Source organism: Nipponia nippon, unplaced genomic scaffold (assembly GCF_047370975.1).
Source record: "Nipponia nippon isolate SJK-2023a ecotype South Korea unplaced genomic scaffold, ASM4737097v1 scaffold_34, whole genome shotgun sequence".
Lineage (NCBI taxonomy): Eukaryota > Metazoa > Chordata > Aves > Pelecaniformes > Threskiornithidae > Nipponia > Nipponia nippon.
In genome coordinates this window covers 4,656,534-4,675,753 of record NW_028262352.1, presented here as the reverse complement: position 1 = coordinate 4,675,753, position 19,220 = coordinate 4,656,534, and positions in this window count along the sequence as shown.

Genomic DNA, 19,220 nt, shown 5'->3' with positions numbered 1-19,220 from the left:
TGCTGGGTCCTGCACTTGGATCACAACAACCCCATGCAACGCTACAGGCTTGGGGAGGAGTGGCTGGAGAGCTGCCTGGCAGGAAAGTACCTGGGGGTGTTGGTTGACAGCCGCCTGAACATGAGCCAGCAGTGTGCTCAGGTGGCCAAGAGGGCCAATGGCATCCTGGCTTGTATCAGGAATAGTGTGGCCAGCAGGACCAGGGAGGTGGTAGTGCCCCTGTACTCAGCACTGGTGAGGCCGCACCTTGAATCCTGTGTTCACTTTTGGGCCCCTCACTCCAAGAAGGACATCGAGGTGCTGGAGCGTGTCCAGAGGAGGGCAACGAAGTTGGTGAAGGGTCTAGAGAACAAGTCTTATGAGGAACGGCTGAGGGAGCTGGGGTTGTTTAGTCTGGAGAAGAGGAGGCTGAGGGGAGACCTTATTGCTCTCTACAACTACTTGAAAGGAGGCTGTAGTGAGGTGGAGGTCGGTCTCTTCTCCCAAGTAACAAGTAATAGGACAAGAGGAAATGGCCTCAAGTTGTGCCAGGGGAGCTTTAAATTTGATATTAGGAAAAATTTCTTCATGGAGAGAGTGGTTAGGCATTGGAACAGACTGCCCAGGGAAGTGGTGCAATCACAGTCCCTGGAAGTATTCAAAAAACATGTGGATGTGTTCCTTAGGGACATGGTTTAGAGGTGGACCATGCAGTTAGGTTAACAGGTTGGACTCGATGATCTCAGAGGTCCTTTCCAACCTTAACAATTCTATGATTCTATGATTCTATATTATTTATGACATGGAATGTATACAGGACACTAGGACACATATCCTGAACTATATTTTTTAGCTCTCAGTTCCCTTTGGATGAAGAAGAGGCAGAAAGAAAAACTGAATGACAATGGGAATTTAAAGGGGACAAATGTCTCACAGACTTTATTCAGTTGTTTATGGACACAAAGTTTCAGGGTTACACATTCCTAGCCTGTAACACCAAAAGCTATGATGGCTACTTTGTTGTTAATCAGCTTCTGAAGGAAAAAATGGATGTGAAGTTAATCACCCATGTTGGTAAGCTCATCTGCATAGAAGTACCCAGCTTGAGGGGTATGTTTCTATGTTTCATAGACTCTTTACATTTTTTACCCATTGTCGTGGTTTAACTAGCAACTAAGCACCACACAGCCGCTCACTCACTCGTCCCACCCCAGTGGGATGGGGGAGAGAATCAGAAGGGTAAAAGGGAGAAAACTTGTGGGTTGAGATAAGAGCACTTTAATAATTGAAGCAAAATAAAAAAGATAGAAGAGTTTAATAGGTAAAGCAAAAGCTGCGCATGCAAACAAAGCAAAACAAAGAATGAATTCGCTACTTCCCATTGGCAGGCAGGTGTTCGGCCATCTCCAGGAAAGCAGGGCTCCATCACGTGTAACGGTTACTTGGGAAGACAAACACCATCACGCTGAATGTCCCCCCTCTTCCTTCTTCTTCCCCCAGTTTATATACTGAGCATGACATCATACAGTATGGAATAGCCCTTTGGCCAGTCTGCGTCAGCTGTCCTGGCTCTGCTCCCTCCCATCTTCTTGTGCACCCGGCAGAGCATGGGAAGCTGAAAAGTCCTTGACCAGTGTAAGCACTACTTAACGACTATTTAGCAACAGCTTAGCACTACTTAGCAAGAACCAAAACATCAGTGTGTTCTCAACATTATTCTCATCCTAAACCCAAAACACAGCACTATACCAGCTACTAAGAAGAAAATTAACTCTATATCCCAAGCTGAAACCAGGACACCCATGAAATTAAGCAGCTTTCCCCAAGCTTTGGGTATTGAGGGCTGCAAAGGTTATTTCCCCCATTTATTTAACACCGCTGAAAATCAAATTTATGTGGGCCCTCTTCCACCACTGGAATATTATGGAGTGGACAGCATGATGCTTGAAGAGAAAAATCAGTTTTTAGCTAATCAGGAGAAGATTTTTGACTTGCAAAAGGAACTGAGTTACTGTTGCAAACAAGATGTAAAAATTTTGAGGGAGGCCTGCAGATCACGCAGGAGTGAGATTATGGTGATGATTATTGGAGATTATGAGCATTCCTCCATTGTTACAAAACAATGCTGCGGCATTTCTTATTGCATCAGCCAGTTTAACCCCTTCCGCATTAGGCCTTCTTGCCCTCCATGCCAGATCATTCCTTGGTCACAAATTACCACTGCTGAGCAGTTACAATTTGAATTTCCCTTTCCTTCCCCGCTTTTGTGAGTAGTTATTTCTCACATACGTTCATCATTGCAAGTGTTTAAAAATCCTTCTTATCTATTTCCATTTCCAAAACATTTGTTTTACCTCACTTCCAGTTATTCCTTTTGCTCTCTTCTTTATTTGTTTACAGCCCATTTTCAGGCACCTTCAGTAAGGAGGCTCTACACAGTACATCCTCTTACAAATAATCTACTCCTTTTTTAAGCAAATTGTGCTGACTGACAAAACCATTAGCTACAAATGTTTCTTAACTAGTGAGGCCTGCAAAGGCCTATGAGACTTTTTGAGACTTAATAGTCTCACACCATCTTTTTCTTAAAGATCTAGAGTAAAGTAGAGGGGCCACAGACACTCTGCTTACAGCTCCTGGGAGCCCAAGATAGATCACTGCGTGGGCCGTGCTGTCCCATCATCTGTTCTTGCCTCTAGGTTTTCTAATCATTTATAGTCCTTAGTCCAAGTACTTCTTCCTTTCCTTCTTCCTTATCCTTTAATATATTCAGCATCATTGTTCTGGACTCTGCTTGCGTTATGCCTTGTTCTATCCTTTTACATACCAATTGGCTGCAGCATAAGATCAGCTGAACCAATACAGACACAACCACCAAAGTCAATATTCCCAACAAAATATACTTCAATGCTGTCTTAAGCAGCTTTTCCTAACCATCCTTCCATGTCTGGGAGCCATCCACACCAGTCAAAAAGGGGTTTTTTTTTCCAGGTATTTCATGCAGTATCTGAAGTTTACCTCAAGTTTTATGTACATCCATTTCTAGTCTCTAATCTTGGTCTGCATATGTATAGCAAGTGGTGTTCACTAATACACGTGTACCTTTCTTGAGGGATGAGCACATAATCTAATGCCATTCTGTTTTGAAGGGCTGCCTGAGATGCTTCTTCTACCTCTAACTGTAAGGCTGAAATAGCATTACCCATCTCTTCTGTTACAGTAGATATATTTGTGATAGCCCTTTCTAATTCTGATACTCCTAGGCAAGGGAGGAATGTTCGTGCAAACTGGTGGAAGCCAGTTTGTCAAATAACAAGTGGATTTTGCACAGAGCGTTTTGTACTTCGTTTGGTATATTGGGGTAAGTTGTGCCTGTCATTCCAAAAGAGGTCTGGATGTATTGAGGTGCCAGAGAAAAAAACCCGTCCTAATGCCAGTCCAACTAACAGGCAGTATCTTATGGGCCTTAGAGCCACATACCTAGCAAAATCCTTCATTCCCTAAGGTCTTACCATATAACAATTCTTACAGGTTAGTATATGACCAATAATAATATAAACCCAAATGCGAAATCCCAGAGCAAACAAAGCTACAGTCTCCAGGAAATAATAACAGGTTCAGGTGATAACAACAGTCCCATCAAACTCTATTTGCAGGGGCATATATTGTACTTCTGTTGACATTTGATCAAAGGAAATTCATCCAGATCACCCAGCTCTGCTGTAACAGGTGATACACTCTGCGTTGTGTCTGAAGGTTTTATGACCCTTTTACAGCTCTGGGGTCCTCAGTACAAGAAGGACATAGACCTGTTGGAACAGGTCCAGAGGAGGCCACAAAAATGATCAGAGGGATGGAACACCTCTGCTATGAGGAAAGGCTGAAAGAGCTGGGGTTGTTCAGCCTGAAGAAGAGAAGGCTCCAGGGAGACCGTATTGCAGCCTTTCAATACTTAAAGGGGGCTTATAAGAAAGATGAGGACAGACTTTTTAGTAGGGCCTATTGCAATAGGACAAGGGGTAATGGTTTTAACCTAAAGGAGGGTAGATTCAGACTAGATATAAGGAAGAAATTTTTTACAATGAGGGTGGTGAAACACTGGAATGGGTTGCCCAGAGAGGTGGTAGATGCCCCATCCTTGGAAACATTCAAGGCCAGGCTGGATGGGGCTCTGAGCAACCTGATATAGTTGTAGATGTCCCTGCCAATTGCAGGGGGGATGGACTAGATGATCTTTAAAGGTCCCTTCCATCCCAAAGCATTCTATGATTCATATGATTCTATGATACACTGGGAAGCATGGATCCAGTTGAGCAGGTGAACTGGTTTTGGCTGGGAGAGTTAAATTTCTTCATAGTAGCTTGTATGGAGCTATGTTTTGGATTTGTGCTGGAAACAGTTTTGATGATAATACAGGGATGGTTTAGTTATTGCTGAGCAGTCCATACACAGTGTCAAGGCCTTTTCTGTTTCTCACAGTGCCCCGCCAGCAAGTCTGAATGTTATCTCAGGCCCTTCACCCGCACTGACTCCCCTTTACAGCTGACCTCCCTTCACAACTACAACTGAGTGCTGTTGCCATTGCTTTCTTGGTGCTTAAATTCTGTGGGGGAAGTCCTACAGGGTTTCAGCTCCTTAGGGAAGTAAAAAGTAAAAAAAAAAAAAAATCATATTACATTTACTATCATATTACATTTACTTAGATAGGAAAGTTTGCCGATGACACCAAATTGGGAGGAGCTGTTGACACTCTCGAGGGCAGAGAGGCCCTGCAGAGAGATCTGGACGAATTAGAGAGCTGGGCAATCACCAACCGTATGAAGTTTAACAAGGGCAAGTGCCGGATTTTGCACCTGGGACATGGCAGCCCTGGATGTACATACAGACTGGGGAACGAGAGGCTGGAGAGCAGCCCCATGGAGAGGGATCTGGGGGTTCTGGTCGACGGCAAGTTGAACATGAGCCAACAGTGTGCCCTGGCAGCCAAGAGGGCCAACTGTGTCCTGGGGGTGCATCAAGCACTGTATTGCTAGCCGGTCGAGGGAGGTGATTGTCCTGCTCTACTCTGCACTGGTGCGGCCTCACCTTGAGTGCTGTGTGCAGTTTTGGGCTCCACAGTACAAAAAGGATACGAAGCTACTAGAGAGCGTCCAGAGGAGAGCCACGAAGATGGTGAAGGGTTTAGAGGGGAAGCCGTATGCGGAGCGGCTGAAGTCACTTGGTCTGTTCAGCCTGGAGAAGAGGAGACTGAAGGGAGACCTCATCACAGTCTACAGCTTCCTCACAAGGGAAGAGGAGGGGCAGGCTCTGATCTCTTCTCCCTGGCGACCAATGATAGGACCCATGGGAAAGGCAGGAAGATATGCCAGGGAAGGTTTAGGCTGGACATTAGGAAAAGGTTCTTCACCCAGAGGGTGGTGGAGCACTGGAACAGGCTCTCCTGGGAGGTAGTCATGGCACCAAGCCTGACAACATTCAAGAAGCATTTGGACAACGCCCTCAGACATATGGGGTGAATTTTGGGGTTGTCCTATGCAGGGACAGGAGTTGGCCTTGATGATCCTTGTGGATCCCTTCCAACTCAGGACATTCTATGATTCTATGATATATCTCCTTGGATCAGGGCATCCTTGGACATAAGGATCTCTTGTGCCACTGACAATCATACTGGCTGACACCCTGGGTTGTCCCATCCAGTCACCTCTTGTTTATAAGCAGGATGGTATGTGCTTGTCTAAGCAGATTTAAATTTCCACTAGGTACATTATTTGTAGAGTTAAGTGATGTTTGTTCCCCTATAATTCACTGATTTCCTCTGTAATACTTAGTTCCACTACTCAGCTCTATCAGGTTTAAATCTCTGTAAGTTGAGGTTCTTCCTTTGCAACTGTGCATTTCCCTTTTCTACCTGATTCTTCACAAATTTGTAAATTCCATTTGTAGAGAGCTCAGCCTTAGCCTGATCCTCTCAGGTTTCCTCCTGCTTTATAGCCAATATCATTATTGATTTGATAGGTGGAAGTGATTTGTTACTTACAGGAGGTCTTGTACATGCTTTGGTAAACCTCTCTTTTCATCCCCCAATCTACAAATTCCAGTCACTAGGCTTGCAGTTTGAGCCATTTACAACTCCTATTGACCTTCTAATGTTCTGTAAACATCTTTTCAATCCAATTATTCCAATTAACCCAAGGATTTCCTAGCAGAGGTCCCATTTTTGTGTACGCATAAAGCTCTAAAAGTTTTTAACCTATTTGAACCAATTCTAACACTGTAGGCACATTAGGAAAGGACCAGTTCCCCTCATCACATACAAATTATATACATGTAATCTCAGGAGTACTCACAACTTGACCAGATCCTGTTGGCTATGAAACTGTGAATTGATGCTAGGAGCGGGGCCACCTGTTCCAGGAACTCCAGCTGAAGATTTCTCCTGGGTGGCTGGCTGCTGGAGCCCAGCCTGGTGCTCCAGGGTCTCTGCACAGGCTGAGGGACCCAACTGCTGCTTTCCCAGGTGCAGGCTCAACCAGTAGCGAAGCTGAGCACGTATCCCAGAGACACACACACAGGATATACACAGGACATTGACACAGTTGGTCTCATGGACTGCCACAGACAAGGCGCTGCCCTTAACAGAACCCACATATAGGATTCACTTAAAATGTAAACACAGACAACCAAGTCCCCTTCCTCCTCTTAGTCTGGTAGGTATATCAGTTCACTAGTTGAAGCACACATGTGCACACACTACTCTCTAGATTCACAAGCACATGCACATTTGTGGATCCAAGTACTGCCATGAACCCTGCTGTGCTTTCAGTACCCCTGCCTGGATCCTGGTTCTCTTTTCTGCAACCCTCAACACTGTGGGGGTCATTAGAAGCACTGAGCCTTCTCTTCTCTAGGCTAAACAAACAGTCCCCGCTCTCTCAGCCTTTCCTCATAGGAGAGATGCTCCAGTCCCTTAATCATCTTCATGGCCCTTTGCTGGACTCTCTTCAGTATGTCCATGTCTCTCTTGTACTGAGGAGCCCAGAACTAGACACAGGACTCCAGGTGTGCCCTCACCAGTGCTGAGGGGAAGGATCATCTCCCTTGACCTGCTGGCAATACTTTGTCTAATGCAGACGTGGATAGTATTAGCCGCCTTTGCAGCAAGGGCACATTGCTGGCTCATGTTCAACTTGGTGTCCACCAGGACACCAGGTCCTTCTCTGCTGAGCTGCTTTCCAGCTGAGTAGCCCCCAACATGTACTGGTGCCTGGGGTTGTTCGACCCCAGGTGCAGGACTTAGCACTTCTCCTTGTTGAACTGCACGAGGCCTTACTCAAGTCCAGGTAGACAATAGCCAATGACCTCCTCTCATCTACCAGGCCAATCATTTCATCATAGAAGGTTATCAAGTTGGTCAAGCATGACTTCCCCTTGGTGAAGCCATGCTGACTCTTCCTGATGATTTCCTTACCCTTGACGTGCCTGGAAATAGTTTCCAGAATTAGCTGCTTCACCACCTTCCCAGGGATCAAGGTGAGGCTGATCAGCCTGCAGTTCCCTGGGTCCTCCTTCTTAACCTTCTTGAAGATAGGAGGGACACTTGCTTTCCTCCAGTCTTCGGGCACGTCTATCCATCACCATGATCATTCAAAGATTATCAAGAGTGGCCTCGTGATGACATCAGCCAGCTCCCTCGTGGGTCCATCCCATCAGGGCCCGTGGACATATGTATGTCCAGTTTGCTTAAGTATTCACTGACCTGAGCCTCTTTCACCAAGGGTATGTCTTCCTTGCTCCAGCCTTTCCCCCTGGTCTCTGGGACCTGGGATTCCTGAAGGATGGTCTTTCTAGTAAAGACTGAGGCAAAGGCGGCATTCAGTACCTCAGCCTTTTCCATGTCCTGTGTCACCAGGTCCCCCATCTCATTCAGCAGCAGGCCCACATTTTCCCTAGTCTTCCTTTTGTTGCCTAAGTACTTAGTGTAGACCTTCTTGTTGCCTTTGACATCCCTGGCCAGATTCAATTCTATTTGGGCTTTAGCTTTCCTAACCTCATCCCTGGATGGTCAGACGATGTCTCTGTATTCCTCCCAGGTTACCTGTCCTTGCTTCCACCTTCTGTATACTTCCTTTTTTGTTTTTGAGTTTGGCCAGGAGCTCCTTGTTCATCCATGGAGGCCTCCTGGAGTTTTTGCCTGACTTGGGATGGACTGCTCTTGAGCTTGGAGGAGGTAATCCTTGAATATTAACCAGCTTTCTTGGGCCCCTCTTCCCTCCAGGGCCTTATCCCAAGAGACTCTTCCAAGAAGATCTTTGAAGAGGCCAAAGTCCAGGGTTATGAGCTTGCTTTTCACCCTTCTCCCTGCCCTCAGAATCCTGAACTCCACCATCTCATGGTCACTACAGCCAAGGCTGCCTTTGACCTTCACATCCCCAACAAGCCCCTCCTTGTCAGTGAGCATGAGGTACAGCAGAGTACCTCTCCTCCTTGGCTCCTCTATCACTTGGGTCAGGAAGTTGTCATAAATGCTCTCCAGGAACCTCCTGGATTGCTTGTGCCCTGCTGTGTTGTCCCCCCAGCATATATTGGGGTGGTTGAAGTCCCCCATGAGTACCAGGGCCTGCAAACATGAGGCTGCTTCTATCTGTCTGTAGAGGGCCTCATCCACACAGTCTTCCTGGTCAGGTGGCCTGTAGCAGACACCCACTGGAATTTCACCCTTACCCACCTTCTTTTATAATCCTAACCCATAAGCTCTCGGTAAGCTCCTCGTCCATCTCTGCACGCAGAGCTCCATGCACTCCAACTGCTCTCTTACATAAGGGGCAATAAAGTAATCTGAAAAAAATAATATTATTGGTCTCAAAATGTCTGGCTGCTGATCATAAGCTTGTCTCTTAGTGGTTTCTAACCAGAACCCTCACATGTTTTTCAGTGAGAGAACTATTATTAATCAAAGATATCTCAGGAGGTGAGGCAAGCTTGACTTGAACAAAGAAACTTGCATTCAAACTACTTTATTGTTCCAGCAAGACTACTGAAGTGGGAACTCTGTAACTGAACTTTGAGGACTACCACCTCTGTTCTCAACTGGATATAGTTCATAGCATTTTCAAATTGGGATATTAGAAGGGAGGGGATTTTGCATGTTTTCTGAAACACTGATTATGGCTGGGACAGAGTTCTTTATTTGCAGTCATTTTTTCTGTTTTGGCTGGAGGCCACCCAGCTGGAAAGCCACTTGGCAGAAAAGGACCTAGGGCTTCTCGTGGGCACCAAGTTGAACATGAGTCAGCAATGTTTGAAATTGAAAGAGCTTTAAGCTAGATTTGAAGGGGCAAAGGGATAAAACCAGGCTCGCTAGAGATAAGCTATAGGGCAGCACCCCAATGTTTGAGGGACAGCATGCTAGCGAGGTCCTTCAGTCTGCTCCACGATGTGCTGAGTACACTGGAGCGCATTTGAAATGTCTTTAAACTAATGTGCGCAGCATGAGGAATAAACAAGAGGAGCTAGAAGCTTTGGCCCAGTCACAGAGCTACAACATCATTGGCATAAGCAAAATCTGGTGGGATGAGTCCTGTGACTGGTGTGCTGTGATGGACAATTATAGGCTCTTCAGGAGGGATAGGCAGAGCAGGCGAGGCAGGGGGGTGGTGCTGTATGTAAGGGAGGGATTGGATTGTATGACGCTTGCAGTTGGCGATGACATGGTTGAGAGCCTCTGGGTAAGGATTAAGGGGAAAGCAAATAAAGCGAATGTTGTTGTGGGAGTCTACTATTGACCACCCATCCAGGACGACGACACCAATGAATTATTCTATAAGGGATTAAGGGATGTCTCTAGATCAGCTTCCTTTGTCCTTATGGGTGATTTTAACTTCCCAGACGTCAGCTGGTAATATCATACAGCAGACACAAACAGGTCCAGGAAATGCCTGAAGCACGTTGAAGATAACTTCTTGGTGCAGATACTAAGGGAGCCAACTAGGAAAGATGCCCTCCTAGATTTATTGTTTGTAAACGGAGAGGGACTCGTGGGTGAAGTGGTGATTGGTGTCTGTCTTGGTCACAGTGACCATGAAGTAGTTGATTTTCAAATAGTTGGCGATAGGAGAAAAACTGCCAGCAAAACTTTGACCCTGGATATGGGGAGAGCAGACTTCGGGCTGCTGAAGGAGCTAGTTAGTAAGGTCCCCGGGAATCTGCTTTTTAAGAGCCATCTTTTAAGAGCGCAGGAGCAGGCAATTCCAAAGTGTCAGAAGTCAAGCAAGCGGGGCAGGAGGCCGGCTTGGCTGAGCAGGGATCTTCTTCCAGGTGGAAAAAGAAAGTGTATGGACATTGGAAGCAAGGACAGGCAACACGAAAGGACTACAGAGATGCTGTTTGCCACTGTAGGGAGAAAATTCGTGCGGGCAAAGCTTGATTAGAGTTCAAGCTTCACTGTGAAGGACAACAAAAAGGGCTTTTTAAAATATGTTAATAGCAAAAGGAGGATCAGAGATAACATTGGTCCATTACTTTATGAGGTCCATCACCTCACAAATAGGAACGTAGACAAAGCAGAGGCATTTAATGCCTTCTTTGCCTCTGTCTTTAACACCAATGATGGGCCCTGGGACCCCCGGAGCCCTGTGTTGGAAAACCATGAGTGGGGGGGTGATAAACTCCCAGCTGACCCTGAACTTGTTCGAGACTCGCTGCTCCAACTGGATGCGCATAAATTTATGGGGACCGATGGGATTCACCCAGGGTACTAAAAGAGCTGGCCGATGTTATCGTGGGACTTCTCTCCATTATTTTTCAACAGTCTTGGGAATCTGGAGAGGTCCCAGTTGACTGGAAGCTGACAAATGTTGTCCCAGTTTCCAAGAAGGGCAAGAAGGAAGACCATGGTAATTACAGGCCTGTCAGTCTCACTTCAGTGCCTAGTAAAATTGTGGAGAAGTTTATTCTGGGACTTACTGAAAAACACTTGAGAGACAATGCAGTCATTGGTCATAGCCAACACGGGCTCATGAGGGGAAAGTCCTGTTTAACTAACTTAATTTTCTTTTATGACAAGATCACCCATCTAGTTGACCAAGGGAAGCCAGTAGATGTGGTGGTTTTGGATTTTAGCAAAGCTTTTGATACTGTCTTTCACAGTATCCTTCTGAACAAAATGTCCAGCACACAGCTAGGCAAGTCCATAATATGTTGGGTGAGCAATTGGCTGACGGGTTGGGCTCAAAGACTTATAGTGTTATAGGGTTATCAGGCTGGCAGCCAGTCACCAGTGGGGTTCCCCAGGGCTTAATTTTAGGGCCAGTGCTCTTCAATGCTTTTATAAATGATCCGGGCACAGGAGTTAAATGTACATTAAGTAAGTTTGCCAATGATACTAAACTAGGAGGAGCTGTGGACTCCCTCGAGGGTAGAGAGGCCTTACAAAGAGATCTGGATAGACCAGAGAACCGGGCAATCACCAACCGTATGAAATTTAACAAGAGCAAGTGCCAGATTCTCCACCTGGGATGGGGTAATCCTGGTTATACATACAAATTGGGGAGGCGAGAGGCTGGAGAGCAGCCCCACAGAAAGAGATCTGGGGGTCTGGGGTGATAGCAAGTTGAATATGAGTCAACAGTGTGCCCTGGCAGCCAAAAGGGCCAACTGTGTCCTGGGGTGCATCAAGCACAGCATAGCTAGCTGGTCGAGAAAGGCGATTGTCCCACTCTACACTGCACTGTTGTGGCCCCACCTCGAGCACTGTGTGCAGTTTTGGGCGCCTCAATATAAGAAGGACATCAAACTATTAGAGTGTGTCCAGAGGAGGGCGACCAAGATGGTGAAAGGTCTCAAGGGCAAGACTTAGGAGGAGCAGCTGAGGTCACTTGGCTTGTTCAGCTTGGAGAAGAGAAGGCTGAGGGGTGACCTCATTGCAGTCTACAACTTCCTCAAGAGGGGCAGCGGAGGAGGAGGTGCTGATCTCCTCTCTCTGGTGACTAGCGATAGGACATGTGGAAATGGAATGAAGCTGCGCCAGGGGAAGTTCAGATTGGACATCAGGAAAAGGTTCTTCACTGAGAGGGTGGTCGGTCACTGGAACAGGCTCCCCAGGGAAGTGGTCACGGCCCCAAGCCTGTCAGAGTTCAAGGAGCATCTGGATGATGCTCTTAGTCATATGATTTAGTTTTAGGTAGTCCTGTGAGGAGCAGGGAGTTGGACTTGATGATCCTTATGGGTCCCTTCCAACTTGAGATATTCTGTGATTCTACGATTCTATGTGCCCTTGTTGCAAAGACGGCTAATGATATCCTGGGCTGCATTAGGCAAAGCATTGCCAGCAGGTCAAGGGAGGTGATCCTTCCCCTCTGGAGTACTATATCCAGTTCTGGGCTCCTCAGTACAGGAGAGATATGGACATACTGGAGAGAGTCCAACAAAGAGCCATGAAGATGATTAAGGGACTGGAGTATCTCACATATGAGGAAAGGCTGAGAGAGTTGGGACCGTTTAGCCTAGAGAAGAGAAGGTTCAGGGGGGATCTTATCAATGTATACAAAGACCTGAAGGGAGGGTGCAAAGAAGACAGAGCCAGGCTCTTTTCAGTGGTGCTCAGTTACAGGACAAGAAGCAATAGGCACAAACTGAAACACAGGAGGTTCCATCTGAACATCAGGAAATCCTTTTTTTACTGTGAGGGTGCCTGACCAGTGGAAAAGGTTTAGGGAGAGATTTAGGTACTGCAGTTGAAGTTTTACTTTCATTTTCACCTAATTACTTCTTTTCAATTTGTTCTTTCATTTTTGCTTTATTACCCTGCAAGATTTCTGAAGGTATTGGTTCGCCTCCTTGTCCCACAAAATTCAAGCATCCATTTATTTCAGTTTATTATCCTTGAGGTAAGTTAATTTATCCATGTCAAAGGTTCCCTCCTCTGGAAATTGTAGTTCTGGTTTAACATAAACACCACCATTCCATTGATGGGCAAGTTAGACCAATCGCTTGCCCCCATTATTTTTTTTTCCCAATTGTGCACCATAATTGTGTCACATGGACCCCAAGGGGCTTTTAGGATCAGGACAGGGAGAACCTCAACCCATTTTCCCAATTTGTTTTTAACTTTTCTCAATGAGGGAGTACAAAGCTAAGGTCTATTCATGGCAAAGGGATAGAAAGAGAAGTTCGGGACTCCCCGAGAAGACAGAGCTTTGAATTGATCCCCTCAAAGTGAAAGGGTTAAAGCCAATATAGACAAAGCCACAGCATCAAAATTGTTCCTGGAAGAATTAAAGCCTAAGGGCAAGGAGGATATTGTAAATATCTTAGTCACTTAACTAAACAAAAGAAAGGCCTTTGTGATTTAGAGAGTAGTTAGAATGGTTGTAAGATAAGGGGGCTCCAGGATAATCTCATCTCAGACAACTGGGCCTTGGGAGAACAAATGCACTGAAGATAAGAAAGTTGCAAGGGGATGACAACAACAGCCTTGAAGGACGTGGTCCCAGAACTGAAGCAAAGGTCAGTCAGTAAACACAGTGAAGAAGACTACGAGCCTTCATCTGAAGACCCCGACGACCACCCAAAGACCAACAAGGAAGACGACTGGGCATGCAGATCGTACATTTGCATATGATAATAAGTTCCAGGAAATCTCATGTTTATGTAAATGAATTCTCGGAAATCCTGTGAATATGTAGGACTTTATAGTATATAATCTCTGAAAGTCTACCAAATCGGTGGAGCACTTATGGTGGAGAATCCCCAGTGCTGCCCAGCGCTGCAATAAAGGATACCTGCTTAATAGTAACTTCGTCGCTATTGAGTTTCATTTCAGGGACTCTCTGAATACTCCGTTTCTCCCTTGGGGAGATTTGGACTGTGAGGAGAAGCATCCGTGAATTTTTGTATCAGTTTTGGCACCCCAGATGGGACCCTTTCTGCTCGGCTGCAGGACCCGTTGAGAACAGGACTCCCTAAGGTACCCCCGGAAAATTTCCGGAGGGACTCCTTGCCTCAATTGGATCGCTGCGGGAGCAGACAAGGACCATCTTCGGAAAAAGGTATTCTTTCTTAAGTTTGGTTTGGGACTAGTCATTTGTTGGAAACCCCTGTAAGCCATGAGTGGTTCACGCTTGGTGGAGTATACCGGGCTGCTAGCGCCTTAAAGGTATACACTTGGGAGCACTTTGGTGCTCATTTGGAACTCTTGCATTTGGGTATATTGGATCTTGGCTTTGGAACTCGGTTATTTGATTTTGGGATTGTGTTTGGCATGTTATAAGGACAAGTAGTTGCTCTGTGTTTGCTTTTAGGATTTTTGTTCATTGTATTGGTATGTGAGCGTTTTTGTTGTCAAAAGTGTCTATACTGTCCTGCACGTGTGTGAATGAGACGTACTCTTAGTACGAAGTGAGTACGGAGTCCTGACTCGCGGTTTCATTGTCCCGCGAGGGAAATGGCCGGAGACAGACGAAGCGAAAGAAAAAGGTTGTATGGATGTAAAACAGTAATTCTGTAACCCTCTAAGTGGTAAATTGTGGACCGTGGAACTAACAGTTAAGATACTGCAGTAATACAGGAGAGAACTGGGACCAATAAAATGCGAGGGTCACAACACAGTAAAGAGATACCAAAGAAAAGCCCCTTAGGTTGTATTTTATATCACTGTAAGGACGTAGGGGGTTCTCCTGGGGGAAATGTGAGCAAGAAAACTCTAATTAAGTATTGTAATCAGTGATGGCCATTGTATAAATTAGATGATGAAGAAAAGTGGCCTTTGAATGGGACTCTGAAGTATAATGCCTTGTTGCAACTCCTGTTATTTTTAAGGAGGGAGGGAAAATGGGACGAAGCTATGTATGCAGATATGTTTTTCACCCTCCGAAATCACCCTGAGTGGCAGAGAGATTGCAGTTTTAATTTTGCTCCCCAAGATCCCATGGTGTTGGCTTTGGAAAAGGAAAATCAGAAAGAGTTAGGGAAGTTGAAGCGATGTTGTTCAGCATGTAGTATTGGACAGAGGTGTTTGAAGGTGAAAGAGAAACCCAGAAAGGTGGAAGAAAGGACAGAGGACTATGTGGCGCCCTCGGGTCCGGGACCAGCTTCAACTTCAACCTCTCCAATGGTGCCAGACAGTGAGGAGGAGGTTTCGGAAGGAGACATAGGACCCTCTATTTCCCCGAGACATACCCAATTACGACCAGGACCCGCAGTAAAATGAGACCTATTATAGAGGCGCCTTTAAGGCAGGCAAAGGGCCCTGGGGGACCCACAGTAATAAGGGTGCCTTTCCAGGTGGATGATATGGATAAGTGGAAGGATGCAGTCAAGGGGTACAGGGAGGACCCAAGTGGGGTTGCGAAAAGGTTTGAGTGGATTATTAACCAGATATAAGGAATTTAGAAAAGCTGCTGGGGGAAGCGTGGAGAGTATATCGGAATAGGGAGGGAGAGGACAGAAGGAAACTGGGAAAGGAGATAGTGGCTGCGTTAGCTCAGCAAAATTTGGAAAGAATGCAAACAGGAGGAGCTGGGCAAATAGGGAAAGGAATGGATAGTAGAGGAAGGGGTAGTTTGAGATATAATCAACGTGCTTATTGTAAAGAGCTTGGACACTGGAAAAAGGAATGCCCACAGCAGACACGTAATTTGAAGACTGTGGCAGAAATACAAGAGAATGATTGACGGGGACCAGGGGAATCCTCCCTAGCAGAACCCTTGGTAAAAGTTCAGCTAGGGAAAGAAGAGAAACCTGTAGAATTTTTGATAGACACAGGTGCTACATTCTCTGTATTGAATCAAACCTTGTTACCTATAAGTAAACAAAATGTTAATGTTGTGGGAGCCACTGGGCAGGTTGAAAAAGCTTTTTTCTTGAAACCATTAAAATTTAGAATTGGGAAGAGTGTGGGGATTCACAAATTTCTCTACCTGCCTGAAGCTCCTAGACCATTACTGGGAAGGGACCTATTAGAACAACTAAATCCCGAAATAAAATTTAGAAATGGGGAAATTGAGTTTAAAATACCAGACAAAAATCACATTGAAATTTTAAGTTTGGTTCTTACTGAACCCCAAATTAGAGAAGAAGAAATTATATAAGAAATAAAAGACCGGGTATACCCAGGAGCGTGGGCCTCAGGAATACCTGGAAAGGCTAAAAATGCTGAATTGGTTGTTGTTAAACTCAAAGAAGGGGCACGACCTGTTAAGATAAAGCAATACCCCTTGAAATTGGAGGATAGGCGAGGGGTAAAAAGTATTATAGAAGAGTTTATAAAATTTGGACTATTAATTGAATGCTCTTCAGAATATAACACTCCCATTCTGCCTGTCAAAAAGCCTGATGGCAAAACTTATCGATTGGTGCAAGATTTGCACGCAATAAATCAAATAGTTGAAGATTTGTATCCAGTAGTGGCAAACCCATATACTCTGCTGACTAGTTTACAGGAAAGCTATGAATGGTTTACTGTATTAGATTTAAAGGATGCATTCTTTTGCCTTACCTTGGCTCCAGAAAGCTGCAATTTATTTGCCTTTGAATGGGAAAACCCTGATACATGACGAAAAACCCAACTGACCTGGACAGTGTTACCCCAAGGATTTAAAAACAGCCCTACCGTTTTTGGAAATCAATTAGCTAAGGAATTAGAGACCTGGGGGAGGCCCCCAGGAAATGGGATTCTTTTGCAATATGTGGATGATATTTTAATAGCCACAGAAAAGGATGAAGAATGCAAAGAATGGACTGTGAGTTTGTTAAATTTTCTCAGACTAAGTGGTTACCGAGTCTCATTACAGAAAGTCCAGATCTTGAAAAAAGAAGAAATATACCTGGGATTCATGATTTCTAAGGGACAAAGACAACTCGGGAATGACCAAAAGGAAACCATCTGCAGGACCCCAGAACCAACCACAGTAAAAGATGCAAGCAGACCAGACTTGAAGGAGGAGCCGCTGGAGGAAGCCGACCACACGTGGTATACTGATGGGAGCAGTTTTGTAAGGAATGGAATTCGAATGGCAGGATACTCTGTGACCGCCACAGACCAACTAGTGGAAGCAAAGTCACTCCCTAAGGGCACATCTGCAAAAGGAGCCGAAATAATTGCTCTAGTGAGGGAGTTGGAGCTTGCCAAAGGACTGTGAACAGATTCAAAGTATGCCTTTGGTGTAGTCCATGCCCATGGAGCAATTTGGAAAGAATGAGGACTCTTAACTGCTCAAGGGAAAGGTATAAAACATGCTGATATAATTTTGTGACTTTTAGATGCTGTACAACTTCTGTCAGCAGTGGCAATTATGCACTGAAAGGGCATCAGAAAGGTAACACTGACAGGGAAGTGGGAAATAAATTGGCTGATCACGAGGCAAGACAAGCTGCGGAACAAGGTGAGGTATTAAGTATAATATATAGTCTACCAAATCGGTAGAGCACTTATGGTGGAGAATCCCCAGCGCTGCAATAAAGGATACCTGCTTAATAGTAACTTCGTCGCTATTGGGTTTCATTTCAGGGACTCTCTGAATGCTCCGTTTCTCCCTTGGGGAGATTCGGACTGTGAGGAGAAGCATCCGTGAATTTTTGTATCAAAAGCAAAACACTTTCAGAGCCTACTCTGATTAGGCTCCTGGCCCCTTAAAAAAACAGAGGTAGTGTTGTCCCAAAGCAGGGTTCTTCACCCGGTGTGCAAAGAGCCAAATAACACACAGAGTCGAGATATTTGTTTATTTCAGGTCTGTGCAGAGATGAGTGCTAGGTGGTAACTCCACACCTTGGCTAACACATGGTTAACATTTATACATTCCAAGCAACAGTTATCAGTACTTTTACACTTATGGTTTAGTCACCCTTGTTCCCATTGGTTCTTGCAATGCCTTGATGCCTTGTCTCCACCTAAAGTTACAGCATCCTCCATTTGAGTAAGGGGCTTTGTTGGTAGGGGGCTTTCCTTACCCGAGGGCGAGTTTTTTACTATGTTAATTAGGATAGTTCACTCGTAATTCAAGTTATTCTCCTTGGTTTTATCAGCGGTTTTGTCCCCTTTGCACTTTTCTTGGTATTTCCTAGTCTAGCTGTTCTATGGTGCCATCCTCTTCCTTCTCCCAGGGCCATGTCTTATTAACTATCTACAGAGGTTGAGTAATATCCTTTGTTTTGTTTCTCCCATGTCTCCAACAGTAGTACAAAGTTAAAGCCTGTACATGGCAAAGGGATAGGAAAGATTTCGGTGTCCCTGAGAAGACAGAGCTTCGAGTTTATCCCCTCAAAACCTGGGCCCACACAAGAGACGACTTGTCACCCACAGAGATGACTCTGGAACTCAATCCAAGCTTTCAGCAGTCTCAAACTTAGCCTACTCTCATTCAGCTAAAAAAAGGCTTTTTCAAACGTTCATCCCCTTATTTTTCCCCTGATCTTTATACTATAAGCACAAACTAAAATAACATAGGGTTTGCTCAACTGCTGATGTGACAGCCAGCCAGGAGACACGGTAGGGGAGAAGACCACACGTAAGTGAGATTTTGAAATGAGGATCTCTTACCTCTTGTGGTGGCGCCGTGTTGGGTCTTCCCTCTGGTTCCAGTCTGGTTTCTTCTGCCAGTGTGCAGCAATCCCACTTCTGACACCAAACTGTTGTGAAATTTTTATTCTACCCCTTGAGGTGAATTGAACACACGTTTGTGCTTAAATATATTTTAAAAAATAATAAATGAACAATGCATTGGACAGAGTCCTACCGCCATAAGCGGTTCTACAAGGAGTCTGCAAAGATGCAACATGAGCCAATTCCTTATATACACTTACACCAGCACCAATCCTGTAAGCTTTGCATCAGGTGCCTTAACCCATGTTTGATTCATCCCCCAGGGCCAGTTCTGTTTACCAAAAGTAGCCCCTGACAACTTGCATTCCTCCATTGTTACAAAAGGAGGAATGGCATTTCTTATGGCATTTCTTATCTCATCAGCTACTTTAACCCATTCTGCAGTTAGGCCTTCTTGCCCTCCATGCCAGATTATTGCTTGGTCATAAATTACCACTGCTGAGCATTTACAATTTGAATTTCCCCTTCAGTATATTTGAATCAATCTTTTCATGTAAAAAAATTTGCAATGTTAATTAAATGTTAATTAAAGAAAGTCACCTTGATTTCTTTTAGCCTAAACAGTAATTTTATTTATTCACCTTAAAACATTCCAAAATGATAGATAAAACCTGAGACTTAAAATTTTACTTTCATGTTAATGGCA